Source organism: Ranitomeya imitator, chromosome 1, assembly GCF_032444005.1.
Source record: "Ranitomeya imitator isolate aRanImi1 chromosome 1, aRanImi1.pri, whole genome shotgun sequence".
In the NCBI taxonomy this organism is placed as follows: domain Eukaryota; kingdom Metazoa; phylum Chordata; class Amphibia; order Anura; family Dendrobatidae; genus Ranitomeya; species Ranitomeya imitator.
The window spans coordinates 799,654,672-799,667,302 of NC_091282.1; the positions used below are offsets into that span (position 1 = coordinate 799,654,672).

Genomic DNA, 12,631 nt, shown 5'->3' on the forward strand with positions numbered 1-12,631 from the left:
AAGTATTGAACAGTACCTCTGCTTTACTTGTGTATGAAGTATTGAACAGTACCTCTACTTTACTGCTTCTGCATGAAGGATTACACAGTACCACTGCTTTACTTGTGTATGAAGTATTGAACAGTACCTCTGCTTTACTTGTGTATGAAGTATTGAACAGTACCTCTACTTTACTACTTCTGCATGAAGGATTACACAGTACCACTGCTTTACTTGTGTATGAAGGATTGCACAGTACCACTGCTTTACTACTTCTGTATGAAGGATTGCACAGCACCACGCTTTACTTGTGTATGAAGGATTGCACAGTACCTCTACTTTACTACTTCTGCATGAAGGATTACACAGTACCACTGCTTTACTTGTGTATGAAGTATTGAACAGTACCTCTGCTTTACTTATGTATGAAGTATTGAACAGTACCTCTACTTTACTACTTCAGCATGAAGGATTGCACAGTACCTCTGCTTTACTTGTGTATGAAGTATTGAACAGTACCTCTACTTTACTACTTCTGTATGAAAGATTGCACAGTACCTCTGCTTTACTTGTGTATGAAGGATTGCACAGTACCTCTACTTTACTACTTCTGCATGAAGGATTGCACAGTACCACTGCTTTACTACTTCTGTATGAAGGATTGCACAGCACCACTGCTTTACTTGTGTATGAAGGATTGCACAGTACCTCTGCTTTACTGCTTCTGCATGAAGGATTGCACAATACCACCGATTTACTACTTCTGTATGAAGGATTGCACAGCACCACTGCTTACTTGTGTATGAAGGACTGAACAGTACCTCTGCTTTATTAGTTCTGTATGAAGGATTGCACAGTACCTCTGCTTTACTACCTCTACATGAAGGATTGCACAGCACCTCTGCTTTATTACGTTTACAGTAGTGTAATAATAGCCGTCCAATATGACTAACCAGATGAATCACTGTTTTTGGTATACATTATATTCCCACATGTCACACAATTTATCAGTCGGTGCAGTAGATTCCAAGGAAACCACCAGACTCTGCATTCATTTTCTGCAGGATTCTGAGTCTGTGTATTAGAATAATTGACGGGTGTTCACAATAATAGCAGTGTGGAGATCAATTAGTGAGGTCAATGAGTCTGTGAAGAGACGGGTGAATCCGGTGGCCCTTAATCAAGGGTGAAGCCAGGACATGTTGTCCATGCATCTCTCCTGGAAAGCCTGAGAAATATGGGTAGTTCGAGATATTGTGTTCAGAAGAACTGCGGACTTTGATTGGAGACGGTTAAACTTATAAAGAAGTTCAGACACTGATCGGCTGTTCAGCTAAAATGATCTCCAATGCTTTATAATGGAAAGCCAAACCAGAGAGACATGGAGGAAAACTGCAGACGACCATTCGAATGGATGGAAGAACAGCCAAAATGGCAAAGGCTCAGCCAACGATCAGATCCAGGATGACCGCAGACAATCTCAAGTTAACTGTGAGGACTGGGACAGGTAGAAGACGCCTGTGTGACGCTAATCTCTTACCAAGAAGTCTCCGCAAAGTCCCACTGTTAAAACTACATGTACTGAAAGGAATACAATGTGCAACAGAACACATCAACTGGCCTAAAGGCAGGGCCGTATTTAGAGTTTCTGCTGCCCTAGGCACTTTTAGCGCTGCCTCCCCCTCTGGTGAGTATGACACTATCGGCAGTGACTTTGGGAAGAATCACTGATGTGAAAGTTGCCGTTTGCAGCAGATCAGGCAGTTTTTCTGCATCTGACACGTAACGGATCACTTACGGCAACACTGCGTTTGGTTTCATTCATTCCTTATGGGATTTGCGGTACTTGATGTGATCTGGGAAATGCGGTGCCATACCTCCCAACTTTTGAAGGGAAAAAGGTCTAAAGGTTGCGGCGCACTACGTGCGCCGCGGCAAATTTTAGGCCACGCCTCTGACCACACCCATTTCACAACTAATCACACCCATATCCAAGTCCCAACCACACCCATTTAGCACTGCTGATCACACTGTTTCATATACATTAAAACAAAAAAAAAATATGGCCACGCAGTGCTTCATACTGTACAATGGCTATGCAGTGCTCCACATACTGTATAATGGTCCTACATGATGTTCCATACTGTATAATGGCCACACAGTGCTCCATACTGTATAATGGCCACGTCTGTCCTGTGTCCTTGTGTGTACCACATTGAGAATGGAGAAAAGAAAGAAGACCAAAGAACTGTCTGAGGACTTGAGAAACCAAATTGTGAGGAAGCATGAGCAATCTCAAGGCTACAAGTCCATCTCCAAAGACCTGAATGTTCCTGTGTCTACCATGCGCAGTGTCATCAAGAAGTTTAAAGCCCATGGCACTGTGGCTAACCTCCCTAGATGTGGATGGAAAAGAAAAATTGACAAGAGATTTCAACGCAAGATTGTGCGGATGTTGGATAAAGAACCTCGACTAACATCCAAACAAGTTCTAGCTGCCCTGCAGTCCGAGGGTACAACAGTGTCAACCCGTACTATCCGTCGGCGTCTGAATGAAAAGGGACTGTATGGTAGGAGACCCAGGAAGACCCCACTTCTTACCCCGAGACATAAAAAAGCCAGGCTGGAGTTTGCCAAAACTTACCTAAAAAAGCCTAAAACGTTTTGGAAGAATGTTCTCTGGTCAGATGAGACAAAAGTAGAGCTTTTTGGGCAAAGGCATCAACATAGAGTTTACAGGAGAAAAAAAGAGGCATTCAAAGAGAAGAACACGGTCCCTACAGTCAAACATGGCGGAGGTTCCCTGATGTTTTGGGGGTGCTTTGCTGCCTCTGGCACTGGACTGCTGGACCGTGTGCATGGCATTATGAAGTCTGAAGACTACCAACAAATTTTGCAGCAGAATGTAGGGCCCAGTGTAAGAAAGCTGGGTCTCCCTCAGAGGTCATGGGTCTTCCAGCAGGACAATGACCCAAAACACACTTCAAAAAGCACTAGAAAATGGTTTGAGAGGAAGCACTGGAGACTTCTAAGGTGGCCAGCAATGAGTCCAGACCTGAATCCCATAGGACACCTGCGGAGAGATCTAAAAATGGCAGTTTGGAGAAGGCACCATTCAAATATCAGGGACCTGGAGCAGTTTGCCAAAGAAGAATGGTCTAAAATTCCAGCAGAGCATTGGAAGCAACTCATTGATGGTTACCGGAAGCGGTTGGTCGCAGTTATTTTGGCTAAAGGTTGTGCAACCAAGTATTAGGCTGAGGGTGCCAATACTTTTGTCTGGCCCAATTTTGGAGTTTTGTGTGAAATGATCAATGTTTTGCTTTTTGCTTCATTCTCTTTTGTGTTTCTTCATTTAAGACAAATTAAATGAAGATAATAATACCAAAGAATTTGTGTTTGCAATCATTTTCAGGAAGAAACTGAGTATTATCTGACAGAATTGCAGGGGTGTCAATACTTTTGACCATGACTGTACTGAGCCCGAGTGACGGGCGAGACACCCCATGTACTGAGCCCGGGTGACACTGTAATATGTAAGTAACATCAGACTGTATTGTGGGGACCATTCACTTCTATGGGAGGGTGTTAAAGGGAACCTGTCACCCCCAAAATCGCGGGTGAGGTAAGCCCACCGGCATCAGGGGCTTATCTGGAATGCTGTAGATAAGCCCCCGATGTAACCTAAAAGATGAGAAAAAGACGTTATATTATACTCACCCAGGGGCGTTCCCGCTGTTGGTCCGGGTCTGGCGCCTCCCATCTTCATCAGATGACGTCCTCTTCTGGTCTTCACACCGCAGCTCCGGCGCAGGCGTACTTTGCCTGCCCTGTTGAGGGCAGAGCAAAGTACAGCATTGTGCAGGCGCCGGGCCTCTCTGACCTTTCCCGGCACCTGCGCAATGCAGTACTTTACTCTGCCCTCAACAGGGCAGGCAAAGTACGCCTGCGCCGGAGCTGCGGCGTGAAGACCAGAAGAGGACGTCATCTGATGAAGATGGGAGGCGCCAGACCCGGACCAACAGCGGGACCGCCCCTGGGTGAGTATAATATAATGTCTTTTTCTCATGTTTTAGGATAGATCAGGGGCTTATCTACAGCATTCCAGAATGCTGTAGATAAGCCCCTGATGCCGATGTGCCTACCTCACCCGCGATTTTGGCGGTGACAGGTTCCCTTTAAGGAGGAGGAGGAGGTGAGCTGTGACATCTCCTATTGTGACTGTTGGATCTGGTTCCCGGGGTTTACCTTCCTGTGGTTGTTACAAGTATCCTCCACTCACCTTTCGGGGTGTTGCGCTCGTCGTCCACTTGTCTCAGGAGATTCGGTTGAACGCTCGGTCCGGCGCTGACATCCTGCAATATAATGGAAATGGCGGCTGAAGCTGCAGCACAAGGAGACACCGGAGAACGGCGGGGACAGAGTGCTCTGTAGCCGTGGACACGTGCAGTATAGCACGCGGCTGCCGGTCATGTGACGCCTGCACTCACTTTCACCAGAGGAGCGGCGCTATAGGTCAGAATATCAGAGTAGAAGCCTCGCTGTCTGATCACCGGATATTTCCGCGGGAGGACGGCGCTGATCCGCGCGGGTGACACCGGCACAAGCGACTGCGGACGCGGGATCTCCCAGTGTGGACGGGACTCCGCGGAGGATGGGGGTCGTCTGCCGTTATCTGCTCCATCTGCGCCCAACAGAGAAGACAAACATGTCCGATAACTCTACAGGACCGTGACAGCTGCAGAACATCGCCCCCCCCCTCCCTGCAGAGCTTCATCGCCCCCCCTCCCTCCCTGCAGAGCTTCATCGCCCCCCCCTCCCTCCCTGCAGAGCTTCATCATCGCCCCCCCTTCCTCCCTGCAGAGCTTCATCGCCCCCCCTCCCTCCCTGCAGAGCTTCATCGCCCCCCTTCCCTCCCTGCAGAGCTTCATCATCGCCCCCCCTCCCTCCCTGCAGAGCTTCATCATCGCCCCCCCTCCCTCCCTGCAGAGCTTCATCATCGCCCCCCCTCCCTCCCTGCAGAGCTTCATCATCGCCCCCCCTCCCTCCCTGCAGAGCTTCATCATCGTCCCCCCCCCTCCCGAGCTTCATCATCGCCCCCCCTCCCTCCCGAGCTTCATCATCGCCCCCCCTCCCTCCCTCCCTGCAGAGCTTCATCATCGCCCCCCTCCCTCCCTCCCTGCAGAGCTTCATCATCGCCCCCCCTCCCTCCCTCCCTGCAGAGCTTCATCATCGCCCCCCCCTCCCTCCCTGCAGAGCTTCATCATCGCCCCCCCTCCCTCCCTCCCTGCAGAGCTTCATCATCGCCCCCCCTCCCTCCCTCCCTGCAGAGCTTCATCATCGCCCCCCCTCCCTCCCTCCCTGCAGAGCTTCATCATCGCCCCCCCTCCCTCCCTGCAGAGCTTCATCTCCCTCCCTGCAGAGCTTCATCTCCCTCCCTGCAGAGCTTCATCTCCCTCCCTCCCTCCCTCCCTGCAGAGCTTCATCGCCCCCCCTCCCTGCAGAACATCGCCCCCGTCCGTCCTCATACTCACCTGTCACTCAGCTCAGCTGCCTGTCCCACACACTGCGCGCGCCGCAGCCGCCGACATCCCTCTGGCGCTCTGTCCCGCCGCAGCGCCTTCTTCCTGACTGAGTGAGCGGTCATGTGATACTGCTCAATAAGGTCATGAATATGCGCATATTCATGACCTTAATGACCGGTACCATGTGACCGCTCACTCAGGACGCGCTACAGACGGTGAGAACAGGCATCGCTGGAGGCTGGAGCAGGAGGTGAGTATCGTCTCTCTTCATGGAGGGTGGGTGGGATGCGGAGGCGGGGAGGGGCGCGGGGAGGCAGGCGGGGGGGCGGGGTTTTGCGTCGGTCGCGTTTGTGACTTAAAAAAGAAAAAATCCTTGCCCAGGTGCCGCCCCCTGCAATGTCGCCGCCCTAGGCACGTGCCCTCGAGTGCCTAGTGGCAAATACGGCCCTGCCTAAAGGGAAATGGAGAAACATTTTGTGGACTGATGAAATTAAAATTGTTCTTTTTAGATCCAAGTGTTGCAGACAGTTCGTCTGAAGACCCTAAAACTCTGCAGCCACAGTACACTCTGAAGACAGTGAAGCATGGAGGTGCAAGCATCATGATATGGGCAGGTTTCTCTTACTATGGTGCTGGACCTATTTACCGCATATCAGTGATCATGGACCAGTTTGCATATAATAAAATACTTGACGAGGTCATGTTACCTTATGCTGAAGAGTATATGCCCTTGAAATGGGGGTTTCACCAAGACAACAACCCTAAACACACCAGTAAATCAAGAAAATCTTGGTTCCAGCCCAACAAAATTGAGGTTATGGAGAGGCCAGCCCAATCCCCGGACCTTAATCCGATAGAACACTTGTAGGGGTGACATCAAAAATGCCGTTTCTGAGGCAAAGCCAATAAATGACAAAAAATTGTAGTCTGAGCATACTGGGCTGGAATAACAGGTGACAGGGGCCAGAAGGTGATTGTCTCTATGCAACATAGATGTGAAACAGGCCTAAAAATCTGCGAGTAACAACTGAATATTAGTGCCACGATTACACCCATCTGGGATGCAGCTACTGCCAGCACGGCTGTTCAATCTGGTTTAGGGGTGTGCTGAAGCAGTCAGTACGTTGATTGACAGCTTGGCCATCCAATCTGGTACAGGGGTGTGCTGAGCTGTCAGTGTTGATTGACAGCTCAACTATCCAATCTGAGACTGTGAGGCGTCAGCTGTCTCCATGTGTTCATTATTCCAGTTAATTGCCATGCTTCTTAACTGAGCTGTGTCTCTAAGGTCTCTGCCAGACGTAAATTCAACTTGTGAGGTTTGTGCTTTCCTGTGCCTTGAGTTCTGTTTACTCGATCTGCTGCCTGACCTTGGACTTCGTTCTGACCATCCGCCTGTTTAACCCCTTCAGCTCTAATCCATTATCCTCCCGGTACACTTCAGGACATTACCTGACCACGCTTTTGTCGCTTCCTTCTGTTTATAACATAACCCTCCTGGTTTCTGACCTTGGACTCCTTGACCACTCTCACTCACGGCTTAGCCCTGAGAAGTGACTAGCGTCACAATTAGATTGTTAGTGACTCACAGGAATCATAAATCCTCAAAAATAAGGACACGTGAGTTTGTAAAAACAAATGGAGACACTACTATTTTTTATAACAGCCCAATTTTCACGGGGTTACCACAACAGAGAGAAGCCAGAAGACCACAGCATCTGATTGCTCAAACTCCTGCTATGAAAAGAGACACACCTTTTGAAATGATGTTATTTTCTTTTGGAACAGTTGTGAGTAAAAGTTCTCAGCTGAGCACTCCTATCCCCTTTATAATCTGGGTCCTGATTGAAACACATTGTCAGAGCTAGCTTATGCCACATGGCTTGGAGGAGAGTTGTTTTGGCGGATATATGAAGAGTTTGGAGGAGTTATCTGTGACTGTTGGGTGGTTTGTGTGATAATTCCCTTCCCTCCTCTTACTTTGGTTATTCCCGTCCTCCACTGACCAGTGCATTCCTCTGTTATATGTGAGTGAATATTTGTACGCCTGTTCTTTTGAGCTACTCTTGTTTGTGTTGCCTTGTTTGTCGGGTTGGTGTACTGTGGTGCACAGTAGTGCCCCTCTTCCTTGGGTGGGAAGAAAACAGATGAAGGGCTGATTCAGAAGATAAGGCAAGTGGAGCAGCCCCAGCATCTTCACCTTCAGAGGTATCCCAGAGAATAGGGCGAGCTAGGGCACCCCCTAGTGCTAGGGACAAGGAAGGAGCCCATGGTCCCGGGTCACCTGACAGCTGAGTCGTGACATCAATGTTAATTTGTTATTTTCTGTAGTTAAAAATTATACACACCAGTGTGCAACGTTCCCAATGCTAAAAACAAAAACAAGTAGATTTTGTGATTAACTCATGTTTTTGAGCACTACTGTATATGAAGGATTGCACAGTACCTCTGCTTTATTACTTCTGTATGAAGGATTGCAAGGGTGGCAGACCCGTCATCTTCACCTTCAAAAGCATCCCGGGGAATAGGTCGAGCTAGGGCACCCCAATGTTCATTTTTTATTTTCTGTAAAGTACCGTATATACTCGAGTATAAGCCGAGATTTTCAGCCCAAATTTTTGGGCTGAAAGTGCCCCTCTCGGCTTATACTCGAGTCAAGGTGGGTGGCAGGGTCGGCGGGTGAGGGCGCTGAGGCATACTTACCTAGTCCCAGTGATCCTGACCCTCACTCTGCCTGTCCCACAGTCTTCGGTGCTGCAGTTCTTCCCCTCTTCAGCGGTCACGTGGGACCGCTCATTAGAAAAATGAATAGGCGGCTCCACCTCCCATAGGGGTGGAGCCGCGTATTCATTTCTCTAATCAGCGGTGCCGGTGACCGCTGATAGAGAAAGAGGCTGCGGCACCGAAGACCGTGGGACAGACAGAGTGAGCGTCAGGATCGCTGGGACCAGGTAAGTATGTAATATTCACCTGTCCGCGTTCCAGCCGCCGGGCGTCGCTCCATCTTCCCGGCGCCTCCATCTTCCCGGCGTCTCTGCGCTCTGACTGTTCAGGTCAGAGGGCGCGATGACGCATATAGTGTGCGCGGCGCCCTCTGCCTGATCAGTCAGTGCAGAGACGCCGGGACCGGACGCCGGGAGCTGCAAGCAAGAGAGGTGAGTGTTTTTTTTTTTTTTTATTGCAGCAGCAGCGGCGGCACAGATTTATGTGGAGCATCTATGGGACAAAATGAACGGTGCAGAGCACTGTATGGGGCACAATGAACGGTGCAGAGCACTGTATGGGGCACAATGAACGGTGCAGAGCACTGTATGGGGCACAATGAACGGTGCAGAGCACTGTATGGGGCACAATGAACGGTGCAGAGCACTGTATGGGGTACAATGAACGGTGCAGAGCACTGTATGGGGCACAGCTATGGGACAAAATGAACGGTGCAGAGCATTGTATATGGGGCACAGATATGGGGCAATAATGAACGGTGCCGAGCACAGTATGGGGCACAGCTATGGGACAAAATGAACGGTGCAGAGCATTGTATATGGGGCACAGATATGGGGCAATAATGAACGGTGCCGAGCACAGTATGGGGCACAGCCATGGGACAAAATGAACGCTGCAGAGCATTGTATATGGGGCACAGATATGGGGCAATAATGAACGGTGCCGAGCACAGTATGGGGCACAGCTATGGGACAAAATGAACGGTGCAGAGCATTGTATATGGGGCACAGATATGGGGCAATAATGAACGGTGCCGAGCACAGTATGGGGCACAGCTATGGGACAAAATGAACGGTGCAGAGCATTGTATATAGGGCACAGATATGGGGCAATAATGAACGGTGCCGAGCACAGTATGGGGCACAGCTATGGGACAAAATGAACGGTGCAGAGCACTATATGGGGCACAGCTATGGGGAAATATGAACGGTGCAGAGCACTATATGGCACAGCTATGGGGAAATAATGATCTATTTTTATTTTTGAAATTCACCGGTAAATGCTGCATTTCCACCCTAGGCTTATACTCAAGTCAATAAGTTTTCCCAGTTTTTTGTGGCAAAATTAGGGGAATCGGCTTATACTCGAGTATATACGGTAGTTAAAAATTACATGCATAACAGTGTGCAATGTTTCAAATGCTGGAAATAAAAACTAGTAGAAAGATTTTGCGATTTCCTCATGTTTTTGAACACACGGCTACTATTTTGAACACTGTATATGTATATGAAGGATTGAACAGTACCTCTGCTTTACTAGTTCTGCATGAAGGATTGCACAGCACCACTGCTTTACTAGTTCTGCATGAAGGATTGCACAGTACCACTGCTTTACTAGTTCTGCATGAAGGATTGCACAGTACCACTGCTTTACTACTTCTGTATGAAGGATTGCACAGCACCACTGCTTTACTAGTTCTGCATGAAGGATTGCACAGTACCACTGCTTTACTAGTTCTGCATGAAGGATTGCACAGCACCACTGCTTTACTAGTTCTGCATGAAGGATTGCACAGTAACACTGCTTTACTAGTTCTGCATGAAGGATTGCACAGCACCACTGCTTTACTAGTTCTGCATGAAGGATTGCACAGTACCACTGCTTTACTACTTCTGTATGAAGGATTGCACAGCACCACTGTTGTGAATTCTGTGGCAGAGCTCCCTCCTGTGGTCACAAGTGGTACTTCGGCTGATTCTGTCTGTGAGCTTCCGTTGGTGGAGGAGAGTGGTACTGCGGCTTCTGAGTTTCCTTCCTCAGGTGATGTGGTGAAGTCGTTAGGTGCTGCTCTATTTAACTCCACCTGGTGCTCTGATCCTGGCTTCCAGTCAATGTTCTAGTATTGGACTTGCTTCCTCCTGGATCGTTCCTGTGGCCTGCTGCTCTGCATAGCTAAGTTTCGCTTGAGTTATTTTTGTTTGCTGTTTTTTTCTGTCCAGCTTGTTTATTTGTTTTTTCTTGCTTGCTGGAAGCTCTGGGACGCAGAGGGTGTACCTCCGTGCCGTTAGTCGGTACGGAGGGTCTTTTTGCCCCCTTCGCGTGGTTGTTTGTAGGGTTTTGTGTTGACCGCAAAGTTACCTTTCCTATCCTCGCTCTGTTCAGAAAGTCGGGCCTCACTTTGCTAAATCTATTTCATCTCTACGTTTGTCTTTTCATCTAACTCACAGTCATTATATGTGGGGGGCTGCCTTTTCCTTTGGGGTATTTCTGAGGCAAGGTAGGCTTATTTTCTATTTTCAGGCTAGCTAGTTTCTCAGGCTGTGCCGAGTTGCATAGGTAGTGTTAGGCGCAATCCACGGCTGCCTCTAGTGTGGTTGGAGAGGATTAGGGATTGCGGTCAGCAGAGTTCCCACGTCTCAGAGCTCGTTCTATGTTTTTGGGTTATTGTCAGATCACTGTATGTGCTCTGACTACTATGTCCATTGTGGTACTGAATTACCTAATCATAACACACCACTGCTTTACTAGTTCTGCATGAAGGATTGCACAGCACCACTGCTTTACTAGTTCTGCATGAAGGATTGCACAGTACCACTGCTTTACTAGTTCTGCATGAAGGATTGCACAGCACCACTGCTTTACTAGTTCTGCATGAAGGATTGCACAGCACCACTGCTTTACTAGTTCTGCATGAAGGATTGCACAGTACCACTGCTTTACTAGTTCTGCATGAAGGATTGCACAGCACCACTGCTTTACTAGTTCTGCATGAAGGATTGCACAGTACCACTGCTTTACTAGTTCTGCATGAAGGATTGCACAGCACCACTGCTTTACTACTTCTGTATGAAGGATTGCACAGCACCACTGCTTTACTAGTTCTGCATGAAGGATTGCACAGTACCACTGCTTTACTAGTTCTGCATGAAGGATTGCACAGCACCACTGCTTTACTAGTTCTGCATGAAGGATTGCACAGTACCTCTGCTTTTCTAGTTCTGCATGAAGGATTGCACAGTACCACTGCTTTACTAGTTCTGCATGAAGGATTGCACAGTACCACTGCTTTACTAGTTCTGTATGAAGGATTGCACAGTACCTCTGCTTTACTTCTGTATGAAGGATTGCACAGTACCTCTGCTTTAATTCTGCATGAAAGATTGCACAGTAACACTGCTTTACTTCTGTATAAAGGATTGCACAGTACCTCTGCTTTAATTCTGCATGAAAGATTGCACAGTAACACTGCTTTACTTCTGCATGAAGGATTGCACAGTACCTCTGCTTTACTTCTGTATGAAGGATTGCACAGTACCACTGCTTTATACTCAGTTGCACATTATTACAGCTTTTCTCTGTATTCTGGAAGAATGGAGACTTGTACAGTGCCACGTTAGTTGTCTTACCTCAATGTATAACACAACTATAACATAGCACCACTTATTTTGTCTCATATGCCAGATGATTACACATTACCACTTCTTTAGCAGAAGTGCATGAGGGATTACACAGTACCACTGTTTTGGATGCAGGTAAAAATAAACAGTATCCTTTAGTTTTTCCTGTAGTCTGGTTGAATAGAAACTTGCACAGACCCAACATTTTATTTTTGTGACCTCAAGGTACCACTGCTTTTCTCCTGCATTTTGGAAGAATGGAGACTTGCTCAGTACTACATCTTTATGTCTGAGGACATATAAAGGATTACAGCATAACATTGATTTTGCTTTGTATACTGGATGCATGAAGATTTGCACAGTACCAATCACTCAGTTTGTTTAGGGACCTGAATGAAGGTTAAAAAAAAACATTTGGAAAATAACTCAAATTGTTCATGGAAAAGATCAGTGTATGTGTCTGCCCCCTAGTGGATCTAGTGTGGTACCACATATTATAGGAGATAAACCTAACTCATGTGCAGTTATTACAATAATCCGGTACTTCTCTGTAGTGGGTCAGTGATCAGAACCGCAGCTCGGTCTTATTATTATGGCAGATCTGTCCATTACAGGGACAGACATAGCTTCCCTGGTGATGAAAGCTGATTACTGGAAATTGTATCCTGTGAATACTTATAGGGGTCGTCTGAGGTTAGGAAAAAAGGATCTACTATTTTTGTAATTGTAGAGGTAGCGCCCCATTTGTCTATGGGCTGTGTGTAGCATTGCAGATTACTCCCATCC

At 47.8% G+C, this 12,631-nt stretch overlaps 1 protein-coding gene and 1 long non-coding RNA gene across 4 annotated transcripts in view; one reads left to right on the forward strand and one right to left on the reverse strand.

Moving 5' to 3' along the window:
- EML1 (EMAP like 1) overlaps nucleotides 1-12,631 on the forward strand; it is a 161,548-nt gene that overhangs the window by 27,495 nt on the left and 121,422 nt on the right. The gene's annotated exons all lie outside the window — the stretch shown is intronic.
- On the reverse strand, nucleotides 4,284-5,758 carry LOC138658135 (uncharacterized). The gene is made up of 3 exons (XR_011317356.1): nucleotides 5,514-5,758; nucleotides 4,470-4,663; nucleotides 4,284-4,334 (listed from the first exon to the last, which is right to left on the reverse strand). It is a non-coding gene; the product is annotated as an uncharacterized lncRNA (long non-coding RNA).